General features: G+C 50.7%; 1 long non-coding RNA gene across 1 annotated transcript in view; it reads right to left on the bottom strand.

The window, feature by feature from the left end:
* The window catches only part of LOC311587131, a 76773-nt gene extending 65539 nt beyond the window's left edge, over positions 1-11234 (bottom strand). Inside the window, exon 1 of the long non-coding RNA XR_014775788.1 lies at positions 11201-11234. This is a non-coding gene — a long non-coding RNA (uncharacterized lncRNA). The remainder of the gene's footprint in view (positions 1-11200) is intronic.
* Positions 11235-13607: the final 2373 nt, after the last annotated feature.

Raw genomic sequence — 13607 nt, 5'->3', positions numbered from 1 at the left:
TCCCAGGAGCTGACCTATCAGCCCACTAAGGCTCCAGTAAGCAGGTACAAGGTACCAACTGTCTCAACCCAGTCCCCAGTGAAGAGCTACGCTATAAGCGGGGATGAGGGGGATGGGAGGGGGGATGGGATGGGGGAAGGGGAGGGGGGAAGGGAAAGGGTGGGGGGATGGGTCGGGGAAAGGGAGGGGGAGGGGAAAAGGGGAGGGGACAGTGAGTGCACTCAGGGCCTGTGTGCTCAGAGCGAGCCTAAGAGCAGATGCGAAAGACACACTAGAGGCCCAGCTGAGAGCTGTGAGTCAGTCATACCACTGTAAGACCCCACTGACATCCAGGTCCCTTCCAGCTGCTACACACACAGAAGCAGCAGCCCAGCACACAGAAGAGTGGGCTTCATGGACCCCCAGTGTGGGCTGGGATGCTGACATAGAAAAACAGCGAGGGAGCCAGAGCTGGGAGTGTCCTGGGATTCCTGAACTAGGTTGAGTGTGGGGGGCCACAAATGCCCAACGCATGAGCCACCTGGAAGAGGGAAACAATTGTTTTAAATTTAGTTTTATTTATTTATTTTATTGTGGTGCTGATGATCAAACCCAGGGCCTCGAGAATGCTATTCAGGTGCTCTACCACTGAGCCACACCCCAGCCCCTCACTGGGGGATTCTAGGCAGGGGCTCTACCACTGAGCCACACCCCAGCCCCTCACTGGGGGATTCTAGGCAGGGGCTCTACCACTGAGCCATACCCCCAGCCCCTCACTGGGGGATTCTAGGCAGGGGCTCTACCACTGAGCCACACCCCCAGCCCCTCACTGGGGGATTCTAGGCAGGTGCTCTACCACTGAGCCACACCCCAGCCCCTCACTGGGGGATTCTAGGCAGCTGCTCTACCACTGAGCCACACCCCAGCCCCTCCCTGGGGGATTCTAGGCAGCTGCTCTACCACTGAGCCACACCCCAGCCCCTCACTGGGGGATTCTAGGCAGCTGCTCTACCACTGAGCCACACTGTGGGATTCTTGAGCCCCGTATCAGTTCAAGAAAGAGGTGGTTAACACCTGAGGGGGAAGGAGGCATCCCTCTAACCAGTAGGAGCCTGGGGCAAGTGGTCACCCTCCTCTCTTCCCTCTTCTCCATGTCCCTAATGACAACAGATGATGGCGGCAGGAACCACTGGCCCTCCCGCATGCATCTCCATATGAGAAGCAAGGACCTCCATGCCTGCCACCTCATGAGGGCCAGCTCTTTCTCTTCATCCCTTGCTGACTTTGTCCTTGGGGCTGGCCCAAGGAGCCCTGTCCCTCCCACATCCTGCAGCCTCTCTTCCAGTGAGCCCCCGCCCGGATAAGACTCCATTCTCCTCCCATTATCTCTGCAGGCAGAGGACATTGATTGAATCTGTGCTATATGCTAGGACCATGCTGGGTGCAGCCACATGTCTGGATCGATAGCACGCAGCCTCCTACACTCCAGGGGCTCACAGGCGGATTGCAGACTCAACACACGGGAGAAATTTACAAGGGAAGCTCGCTGTACCCAATAAAACTCTTTCTCCTAGGATTTTCTTCTGGAAGATAAAGTCAATTGAAGATGCTCAGCTGGGAAGGGAAGAGGCTAGGAGCTGAGGTCTGCTCAGACCTGTGTCTCATCTTCCTTCCTGCCCAGGCTCCAGATACGCACGGGGCTTAGGACTTAGGGGCTCGCAAAACTGCTATCCCTCCATCCCACTGAGGCTTGCCCTGCCAAGACAACGTGCCCAGTTATAACTGCCTTTTGAGTACTGGGCAACTGGAGAACTTTGAGACCAGGAACTTGGTGTCCTGACCCCATCTATGAAATGGGTTAGAAGATTATCATTGGACCCACCTCTCCCAAGGGGAGGGGAGAGGTGAAATAATAATCAGGTGTGCCGGTGCACGCTTGCAATCTTAGCCCTCAGAAGGCTGAGGCAGGAGGATTTTGAAGTCCAGGCCAACCTGGAGTGAATAGCAAGCAAGGCTTGACTTTTTATTTATGTAATCTTTTGGGGGATTGTTGTTGTTGTTGTTTTGTTGTGGGGTGTTTTTTTTGTTTTTTGTTTTTTGTTTTTTGTTTTTGAGACAGGGTTTCTCTGTTGCACAGAGCCCTGACTGTCCTGGAACTCACTTTGTAGACCAGGCTGGCCTCGAACTCACAGAGATCTGCCTGCCTCTGTCTCCCGAGTGCTGAGATTAAAGGTGTGCGCCACCACACCCAGCTGTAATCTTTATTTTTAAAGGGGTCATTCAATATTTTTAATTTATTTATCTTTATTTTATGTGCACTTGTGTTTTGCCTGCATGTATGTCTGCATGAGGGCATCAGATCCCCTGGAATACAGACAGCTGTGAGCTGCCATGTGCGTCCTCTGGAGGAACAGCCAGTGCGCCTAATACCTGAGCCATCTCTCTCGCCCGTTTATTTAACCTTTATTTTTCATTTTATGTGTGCTGACGTTTTGCCTGCATGTTCGCCCCCAGGACTCGACTTTTAAAAAGAAGGTAAGAGGGGGCCCCCCCGGAAGACAGTCCGGTGGACAGAGCAATGGCCACGCCAACATGAGCACCCACAGAAACGCTGGGTGGGGGTGGAGGCTCCTGAGAACCCTAGCACTCAGGAGGCAGAGAAAGGATTCTCACAGCAAGCTGGCTAGTGAGAGTAATACAACCAGCAAGCGCCGGGTTCCCAAGAGACCCGGGCTCAGTAAATCAAGGAAGACACCCTCAGGTCTCCATGTGTACACGCACACGTGTAAGGGCAGGTGCACCACACACATACAGCAAAGAGAGAGAGGGCTGAGAACCAAGGTCACTCCATCCCCCTCTAAACTCTGTCATTTGGTCTTGCGGGGCTACAGAGGCCAGAGAGGCCCCCTGGCTCTCAAGGTTCATACTCCTTGCTGAGTGTGTGAGTCTCAGGACCCTCTGCAGCCTTGGCACCTTAACACAACCATTGTTCCACCAGCCACCGTGAGGGGAACCTGGATCCTGAGCCAGAACTGTGCATGCTAACGTGGAAGACACTCCCCATCCATCACCCCCACTCCTACCCCGCCAAATCGGGCCCTAAAACAAGAGGTGCAGCTGAACTGATAAGCTAATGCCAACGCCCCAACCCCCCAACCCCTAGTCCCCCACCCTCCAGCCCCCCAACCCCCCATCCCCTCACCCTACCCCCTCACCCCATCCCCACCTCCGACCTCACTCCTGCTCATGGGCTACAGGCTGAGCCTTGACAAGGGTTCTGCTGTCCAGGTGAGCAGGCAACGGAGCCCTCCCCCCCTCTTCCTTCCCCTCCCCCTCCCGTTCTCTTTTCCCTGACCTTCCCTTTCTTTCTCCCCCCTCCCCCTCCCAGGCCACCAGCTGTGTGTTCCAGGGTATTTCCAAGCTGTTGACGCTCTTCAGATTTTTTTCACGGGTTGGGAGCGCCCCCTAGTGGCCATCTCCACTACGTTCCTATAAATGAATGGCTCGCTGTAGCCCAAGCCGTAGTGAGCAACCCTGTGGCAACCAGCTGTCTTCCCAAGGACTTTGAGGAGTCAAGCTCTCAGCCCCTGGTGAGCCCCTGTGGCTATCAGCTGCTGACCATATAACAAAACACCTGAGGTCATTACCATTACTGGAGCTATCAGAGTCAGAGCCTGGGCCCCTGGCAGGCCTAACAAGTTCAGCCACCCATGCTCACTCAATAAGCCAATTCGGGTTCTTGAGAAGGCTCTGCCCGTAAAAGGAGCTTGCAGCCAAGCCTGACGGCGTGAGTTCAATCCCCAAGACACACAAGTTGGAAGCAGAGAACTGACTGCCTCGTGTTATCCTCTGACCTCCACACGTGTGCATACGCATAAAGGCAAGTCAATTAAAGAGGAAATTTAATAACAAAAAAAGCAGAAATGGGAGATTTACTCAATGAGGCCACACTGGGACGAGGAACAAAGACCCCTCACAAGTCCATCCTAACATGAGGTATAGGCCTAAATAGGTGGCTCTACAGTTAAGAGCACTTCCTGCTCTTCCAAAGGACCCGAGTCCATCTCCCCTCACCCATGCCAGGCAGCCTATAGCCACCTCCAGGAGACCTGACGCCCAATTCCAGCTTCAGAGGGCACCTGCACTCACAAGCACACACACACACACACACACACACACACACACACACACACACACACACACACACTTAAAAATAAAAATCTTTTTTTTTTTTTTTTTGAGGAGTCGGTGTGGTCCCATGGATCACTGACCCATCATTTTCTCAGCTCCAGGGGCTGAGAAGTTGTCAGAAAAACAGTAAGAAATCCCTCCCCAGACACAAGCACCCCCCCCTTTGGCTGGCACCCAGCGTGAGACTCCCCGGGGGTTGTGGGGGAGGGGGAGCCTCCATTGTTTCAGTCCTCTGATAGAGAGGAGGATCTCTTTAGAATGTCCCTGCTGTATAGGCCAGGTTATTTGTTTCTCAAGTGAAAGTGTATTTAGGTTCCCAGCTGCAGAGGTTCTGATCCACACCGGGACGGAACTGTTGCTTTTAGGCGGCTGGTGGGGGTGTCAGAGGGCAGTGGGGGAGCACAGGGCAAAATAACACTATTTCCCTCGTAGCCAAGAGGCAAAAGAGAGAGGAAGGGGGTCAACGCTCCTCTTTAGGAGCACAGCCCAGTAATGTAAAGATCCACCACTAGGCCCCATCTAAAGGTTCCCCACCTTCCAGCAGTGGCCCCCTCAGAACCAAAGTCCCCAACACTGCGTCCTCGGGGGTATTTAACATCTATAGCAACCATAGAAGACATACACTCTCCCTCTCTCTCACACACACACATACACACATATAAATATTATATAATTATATGCAGGCATACATGTATACACAAACATACAAACATACACATGAGCGCACACAAAGCCAAAGATATCTCCCTGTCCAGGGGGCACACTAAGGTTTCCGAGGTGGGTGTGTGTGTGTGTGTGTGTGTGTGTGTGTGTGTGTGTTTGCGCTAGGGTTTGAACACGGGGCCTTTTGTGTGCTAAGCAAGCACTCGACCAGCGAGCCACACCCTGGCCCTTCACTTGGAGACCCTAGGCAGGCACTCTACAGCTAAGCCAGTCGTGCCCCAAGCCTTCGCTTCCAGCCCTGAGCCTATGAGAAAGGACCAGATGAGACGCTAGATTCGGTACGCATTTTTACAAGCACTCCTTGAGAACCAGGAGTCAGTAGTGCTCAACTGTACTCCTGGCACCTGGAGACAGGAGGATCAAGAAGTCGAGCCCAGCCTCAACTACCTCACAAGTCAGGGCTCGCTGGGGATGCATAAGGCGTTATCTCAAAAAAAAAAAAATTACATTACATTAAACACCCTTTCAGCCCCTGCCAAGTCCAGACTGTAGTTGGTTCTGGAAACTGAATAATTCAACCACGTGCTCTTGGGGCCGACATTAGAGCCAGGGAGATAAAATATCAAACATCCTGTCCCAGCGGGTCTCAACCTGTGGGTGGAAACCCCCACAGGGACCACACATCAGACATCCTGTATATCAGGTATATACATTACAATTCCTAACATAGCAAAAGTGCAGTTATTAAGTAGCAACGGAATAATTTTATGGCTGGGAGGGGGTCACCACCACACGAGGAACTGTATTCAAGAGTCGCAGCATGAGAAAGGTTGAGAGCCACTGCCCTGTTCCGCCATGGAAGTGATTTTACTGCACTGTAGGCTCTCCTGGGGAAGCCCTGTGTTCCCTGGGACCTACATAGAGGGACCAAGTGATGAATGAAGGAGCAGGAAGAGAAAGGGACAGGAGGGATTCTGACTTCTTAAGGCTGCTGTAATGAACAATCCCCCAAGTCCATGGCTTAAAACAACACAAATCGATCTGGAAGTTCTAAGATGAAGGCATCAGTATTGGGGTGGGGGCTCCTTCTGGGGACTCTAATGAGTCTATTTCCTTGTCTTTTCTGGATCCTAGAAGATGCCTGCAGCCCTTGGCTTGTGGCCTTTTTCACAATCGTCAGGGCTGGCAGGAGAGCATCTCTGTCTCTTCCTCTTGGTCCTCTTCCTCCTCTTCCTCTTCCTCCTCCTCTTCCCCCTTCCTCCCTAGTCTTTCTCACCCCTCCCTCCTCTGCTGGTGGCTTAGGTATGCGTGGCACAGCCTCTAACACAACATGTCACCCTATCTTTCTGATCCCTCTGTCCCCTCCTTTCCTTTGAACCCTCCTACATAACCTGGATAAAATGTCTGCCCCACTGCCCTCAATGTAATCGAATCTACAGAGTCCGGTCCACCATGTAAGCGCCTATCCATGGGCTCTGGGGAGCCACTGAGGAGGTCGTGGGGTACTACATGATGTTTGAGAGCAGAGGTACTTCCTTTTCTCAGAAAAACAACGGGGTTTGTATGTGGAATGCTGTCTGTGCCTCCCTGGAGACTGCGAAGGCCAGCGGAAGGGTCCCACTCGCGGGGTCATATTGCCATTCATTGGCCCACCTTCCCAGCTGCAAGGTGGTGTGCGCATGCACACACACACACACACACACACACACAGAGAGAGAGAGAGAGAGAGAGAGAGAGAGAGAGAGAGAGAGAGAGAGAGAGAGAGAGAGAGACGCGCGCGCGCGCGAGCTGTCCCTGAGTTATTAATAGGGCACCACTGCCACCTAGTGTTAAGAGCGTGGAACAGGCAGAAGTATGAAGGTGGCTGGGAAAAAATCTCTGTGTACGCAGTATAAGCACAGAGAAGTCACCCCAAAATAAGCAATGCTCCTTTTCTTACAAGATGTTGATAAAAATCTGATACTTAGAACTTGAAGTGACTAGCGCTAGAGCCGTGGCTCAGCAGTTAAGATCCCGGATGCTCCTCCAAAGTACCCCAGTTCGAATGTGGGAATCCTTTGCTCCCAGCTTGGTGGCACATGCCTGTGATCCCAGCATGTGCCCAGAGGCAGAGGCAAGCAGATCTCTGAGTTCGAGGCCAACCTGGTCTACAAACTGAGTGCAGGACAGCCAGGGCTACACAGAGAAACCTTGTCTCAAAACAAAAAGGGGGGGCACCATGGAGGGGTTCACACCTGCAAAAAGTGAGATCTAAAGCTGATTAGATGAAATAGACCACTTTCATTAAACAGAACTACAGCAGGACAAACATGGAATTCCAAGAATCTGTCTGAAAGCAGCGAAAGTGGTTTACCTGCCTTTTCTGTTATTCATCTACTGGGGATGTGAAAGACGAATCTTTTCCCTCCTGTTGGTCTAAGGACGCATCACGATGTGCTGCCTTCAGTAGAGGTTTAAATCTATGGAAACACATGACCAAGAGCCTCCAGAACCATAAACCAAGATAAACCTCTTTATTTTGTAAATAGCCTGAGTCAAGTATTTTGCTATAGTCCCAGAAAGCCTAGAGAGCAATGCACTGAACAATTCCATTGGCCAATCAGTGGAGATCTTTGCAACCTACCCTTGAGAGCAGAGTGCACCAAAACATTTACCTGGGGCTTTCTGTTGGGGGAAAAAACAAATGGCCTCTTACACAGCAAAGCTTAAAGTGGGTTTCCTTTTTCTGTCCGTGCTATTTATTTTTAGGATAAAATAAAACTGTGGAGCCAAAGCATTTCTTGAAACAATGGTATGTCGCAAAGCAAACAAGCAGCAAAGTGGGAGGAAGAACCCACGAGATCGCTAGCTATGCCTAAAAAGTCTCACCAACATGACTGCCCAAGGGTGAGCTTAGCAAGGGCACCAGTGGTCATGCCAAACTGGACATAAGAAACCCCCGAAGACTCAACCCTATACAGAGAGCTATAGGCAGCTGAGAAAAGCTGGGACTGGGAAAGGTAGCTTTCTACAGAGAAGCACACACTAATTGGTTCTTAGTCTCAAATGGTCAGCCCTGAAAACATACCTTGTCTTGGAAAAAAAAGAAAAAAGGAAACCCAAAAAGGAAAGAAAGAAAAGAAAAATTATAATCCCCAAAAATTTTTTAAGAATTTTAAAGGGTCAGTAAAGGTAAGTATTTCCTCTGAATTTAAATATTCCCACCCAGAGGGAGATTTTAAATACAAGAAAGCAAACAAATCAAGGTTTAAAAAAAAATTCAAGAGGTAAATGAAACCTACAAGGCTCAGGAAGTACACGAAACTCACAATCTCAACAAGACTCAGCCCACGCCAGGTTATGTAAGTAGTAAAAATGACTGAGGATAAGAGTCTCCCTGAGATGCCTGCAAGTTGTGCAGAAAACTACAGGGTTGGAGCTTTTGTGCTGGGCTTTTTGGTGATGTGCCTGCCTTTGAATCATCCGTTCTCCTGTAAGTCCCCCCTTACCCATAATGTTTCATAAGAAACATTAACAAAAAGAAAAAAAGAAAAAAGAAAAAGAAGGAATGAAAAAGAGAAAGGAAGGAAGGAGTGTTTTGCCGTTAATTTAAAAGTATGGTCTAATAATGTTTCCCTAACCCACTTTCCTAATCAATAAAGAAACAGACACCTGATATATATTAGAATAACCTTATCTCACCCGGGGCATGGCAGGTATTAACCCCCTGAACTACCTTCTGTTTTCTCCCAGCCTCTATCCCATGCCATCTGTTCTAACAATTTCTATCTCCCACCCATAATCCCAGCGTACTTGCTAATGGTGTTCACCTGGGCCACTTCAGAGTTCCTCCTCAGGGCCCACACAGCGCTTTCCTATCCCATGGCGACCCTCCAGTGCCTCCCTCGTCTCCTGTCCCTCATCCTCCGGCCTCGGAACCTCAAACTCAAACCCTCTTTCTTCTGCTAAATCTCAAGCTTCGGCATTTTTTTTTTTATTAACCAATCAACTTTATATCCGATGGAGCAAGGTTTGCACAACACGGACAGTTATACGTAAGAATGTGCTCCTCTGGGCAGGGGCCAGATCTTGGGGGCCATTAATTAGCATTAAAATACACAGCATCGGACCAAACCCCCAATAAAGGAGTAACACATTCATCCACTGGCTAAGCTAAATTTGGATGCAGTCATTTCTTTGGCCCATCATCAGCGACCTATCTGGGATCAGTAGGTGTTTATTCATTCCTCATCAAGAAAAGTTGCACAAGAGCCAACTAGTAGCCGCTGGGCCTTGATGTGCAATTGTCACGCTTGTATGTATGCCCTTGTCTTTGAAGGATTAGTATTCGACAGCGCACCCCCACGTTCCCATAGGCAGGCGTGAGGCTCTGCAGTCCCTGGTACATCGCACGTCCTCACTTCTCTGTGAGCACGTATTTTTTTTTTTTAATACAGTGTTTACTGGCTTTACCTCCTTCAAGTGTGAATTTTTCAAACTATTAAACGCTCTGGAGATTGAGGATGTAGCTCAGTGGGTGGAGCGGCTGCCCAGCATGCATGAGGCCCCAGGACCACATACACCAGGTGTGGGGGTGCATGCTTGTGATCCTAGCGTGCAGGAGGCTCAGGAGCTCAGGGTCATCCTCAGCTACATAAGCGAGTCTGAGGCTACCCTGGGCCACATGAGATCCTTTCTCTGTGTCTTTGTCTGTCTATCTGTCTGTCTGTCTGTCTGTCTGTCTGTCTCTCTCTCTCTCTCTCTCTCTCTCTCTCTCTCTCTCTCTCACACACACACACACACACACACACACACACACACACACACACACACACACACACCAGACTTTGGGGACACTTTTAACAGTACGCAGAGCAAACAGAAGGAATTTTGAAATCAGGACCACTGCACTGGAAAGTCTGGCATACAAGGAGGGAACAAAGCTCCAGATGTCCCCTTTTTTTGGAAGAATTAGTAAGGATGACACAGAACACGAAAACACATCTGTGGTTCAGATGCGGCTCAGATGTGACTTGAACAGTCTGTCATGGGTTTGTGGGCAGACACTTGGTCCCTGGTGTGGTGATGCAAAGGCACTGGCATCAGTAATGGGTGGACCTTACTCTGGTGGCCCTTACTCTTGTTTCCTCAGTCACCGTGGCTTTGATAGTCCAATGCAATCTGTCCCTCCTACACACAGTCCCACCATTATGGCATCTTCCATGTCATCCTCGCTAGGGCCAACACTATGCTATTTAGATTTTGGTCCTCCAAACTGTGGGCTGGGGCAACCTCTTTTCTTCTTTTATGTTTCTTTATTTGTGTGTCTATGTGGGTAAGGGTAGGTGCTGGGGGCAGGGGTGTTAGGGTCAGAGGAGAACTAGTGGGAGTGTGTTCTTTCCTGCTACTGTGAGGGTCACGGGGATCAAACTGAGGTCATCAGCCTTGGCAGCAAGCGTCTTTATCTGCTAAGCCATCTTGCCAGCCCATAACCTCTTTTCTTTATAAACATAAAGGTATTTCATCACAGCGATGCTTACACGTCCACCTAGATATGAAGAAGCGCCCTGTGACATCACAGGCAGGAACTGGCTTGACTGCCATTCTTTCCCATCTCAATGACGGACTGTATGGTGAGCCTCGAGCCAAAATAAATTTCTCCTCCCTTGAGTTGCTCTTTGTTGGGTATTTGGTCATAGCCAAAAAGAAAAGGGAGTTAATGTATCCTAAAATCCAATAATTTGATTCTTGTCACTAAATGCTGGTTTGTACCCATTGTACAACTAATGGCTTTTAAACGCAAGCTCATGCTGTGATTTTTTTTTTTTTAGTACCAGAGACTTTATATTTATTGTCCAAAGCCTGACACGATAAATGAATGGATCTACCCTGTTGACAACGTCAACTGTGACCCGCCATTCTCCTGGAATTTCCTCTTCTGGACAGTTTGAGTCATAGAACAGGGAATTTATTCCAGTTGTAATTTGTAAGAAGGGATAATGAGCTCCCTCACCACTAGCTGGTAGGGTTTGAATAGACAGTGTCCGTCTTGGAGCCGGGGAGGTGGCTCAGTGAATAGATTGGTTGCTATGTGAGCATGGTAACCTGAATTCAAAGCCCGGTGACATATGTACGTAAGCCGGTGCCGGGGACAGACAGGAGACTCCCCCAGGCATGAAGAAATGATGAGATCCGGGTGCAGTAGGAGACGGTGTCTCAAAATAGCAAGGGATGGAGCCAAAGAGATAGCTCAGCAGGTAAAAGCACTTGCCTCACAAGCCTGGTGACCAGCATTTGATCCCCAGAACCCACATACGGGTGTGGTGGTGCCCACCTATAATCGCAGTGCTCCTACAGTGAGAAGGGAAGTGGAGATGGAAGAACTTACCAGAAGCTAGTGAGCCAGCAAGACCGGAGTACACAGTGCAGTAGCAGAAACTGTAGAACGCCCTGCCTGGCATCCTCTGTATGTGCGTGCCTGCGTGCCTGCGTGCCTGCGTGCCTGCGTGCCTGCGTGCCTGCGTGCCTGCGTGCGCATGCCCAGATCTCTGCAGAGGCCAGAAGACGATGTCAAATCTACTGCAGCTGGCATCACAGTAGATTGTGAACCACCTGGCACAGGTACTAGAGCCTACACTCTGACCTTCTGGAAGAGCAGAAAGCTGAGCTATCTCTCCCGCCTCTTTTTTTTTTTTTTTTTTTTCTTGTGACGCCGGGAGGCGGGAGGGGGAGGCGCGGGCGCGGGGAGGGTCTTGGGCTTCTCTGTGTAACAGCCTTGGCTGTCCTGGACTCACTTTGTAGACCAGGCTGGTATCAAACTCACAGGAATCTGCCTGCCTCAGCCTCCCTCAGTGCTGGGATCACAGGCATGTGCCACCAAGCCCCACTGATAAATTATTCTTATAAAAATAAGATGGAGAGCCGGGCGTGGTGGCTCACGCCTATAATCCCAGCACTCGGGAGGCAGAGGCAGGTGGATCGCTGTGAGTTCGAGGCCAGCCTGGTCTACAAAGCGAGTCCAGGACAGCCAATAAGGTAGAGAGCAGGGGGGCGGGGGGAAGAAACGTTCCCCACAGGTTTGTATTGAAAGCCTGGTCCCCAAGTGGTGGCCCTCCTGCAGAAGGTGATGGTGGTGACTCTGGGAAGCAGAGCCTAGTTGGAGGATGTGGGTGACTGGGGTGTGCCTGGAGGCCATGTCTTGTCTTAATCTCCTTCCTATAGCTCCCTGCTTCCCCGCTGTGCTGAGGTGAGCAGTTTTGCCCCACCATGACGACAGTCTTGCGACCGTGATGTCCTTGTTATAGACCTTGAAAGACCTGAGCCAGCTGGCTGTGAACCGAAACACCGGACACTGTGATCCCAGATACACCTTTGCCCCTTTAAGATGGTTTTTTTCCCTCGCCTCAAAATGAGGCCAAGGAGATAGATAGCTTGGCCTTATGTTTGCCTTACGAGCAAGAAGATCTAAGTTCGATTCCCCAGAATCTGCCCTTTAAAAAAAAAAACCAGGCAAGGGGGCTACAGATGGGTCAGAGATGAAGAGCATGAGCTGTTATGGAGGTCCCCAACATCCATGTCCAGTGAGAAGCTGCTACTGACCTTTGGGCAGGTGGAGTGACCTTCATGGAGTGAGTGGTGAAGGAAGTGATTTCCCTGAGTAAATGGTGTTGTGTCTGATTATGTGTGTGTGCGCGCGTGCGCGTGTGTGTTTGTGTGTGTGTGTACATTTGTTCACCTGTGTATGGAGGTCAATTTGGGAAGGAAGGGATGGATGGAGGGAAGGGAGGAAGGGAAGGAAGGAAAGGCAGGTGGAGGGAGGAAAGAAACTGAGGAGGACAGTCCCCAAACACAGTAGCCACCAACAAGCAGCCCCGTGAACGGTTAACTCTGCCTCCAAATGCCTTGGAACCTCTCCAAAACAAATCAGGCCCGAATGCTTAGCATCAGCAGATCTTCACACACCTATCAGGGGCCTCCCCCAGATGTTAGCTGTAGCCTCTAGCCAAGCAACCGGCCACCCGTTCAAGCCCCCGCGGTTGCACCTCATAAAGATTTAATGGGGCCATTCCATCGCAGAGTGATGGAGGCAATTAGCTCCCATCCCGGTTTTATTGTGGAAAGATGTTGCGAGCTTGGTCCAGGAGAGCGATGCCAGGCGCCGGCTCAGGAAACCCGGCCGCCAGGCCTCAGTGGGGTCTGCTCTCAGAGCAGGTGCACGGGCAGATGGGTGGCTCATGGCTAACAGACTGCTCCAAGCTCACCACCCAGGAGGCTGGCACTGAGCCCCGAAGCCTCACTGTCACAGCCAAGGTCCTGGGCATAAACTGGACTCAACCATCCCTCTCTGTGTGTAGGATGGAGCAACGCTGAACTCACCCCAGAGGAATGCACAGTTATAAAAATCTGTCCTGTCAGCCTTCCTGGCTTACTCCTGCCCCCATTATAAACCCATCTCTCCCAGGGTTGCCAATCCCATTTCATGTCAGACATCTGCAGGGCAGCTTCTGTTCGTTAGTGACAGAGGAAGAGGGACAGTGGGAGGCTTGTGACATTAGGAGGCTGACGAGCAGAGCAAGGAAGGACAGGCTGGGTGATGCGCCCTGTCCAGAGTGCTTTGTGTAAAGCCGACGTTTCCTAGGCAACAGTCTCTGGCCTACCCTCTGAATGGGGCCCTCTCCATCCTCCTGCCAGGCTGGCTGGCGGACCCAGCTTGATGTCACCTCCTCCACTGTCATTACTAAGACCGAATTAAGATCTTTGGAGACTCTGAACATTGAATTTGGCGACGCGCTAAC

This window comes from Acomys minous, assembly GCF_964271855.1.
Source record: "Acomys minous genome assembly, chromosome: 16".
In the NCBI taxonomy this organism is placed as follows: domain Eukaryota; kingdom Metazoa; phylum Chordata; class Mammalia; order Rodentia; family Muridae; genus Acomys; species Acomys minous.
This window is presented reverse-complemented; position numbering and strand designations above follow the sequence as displayed.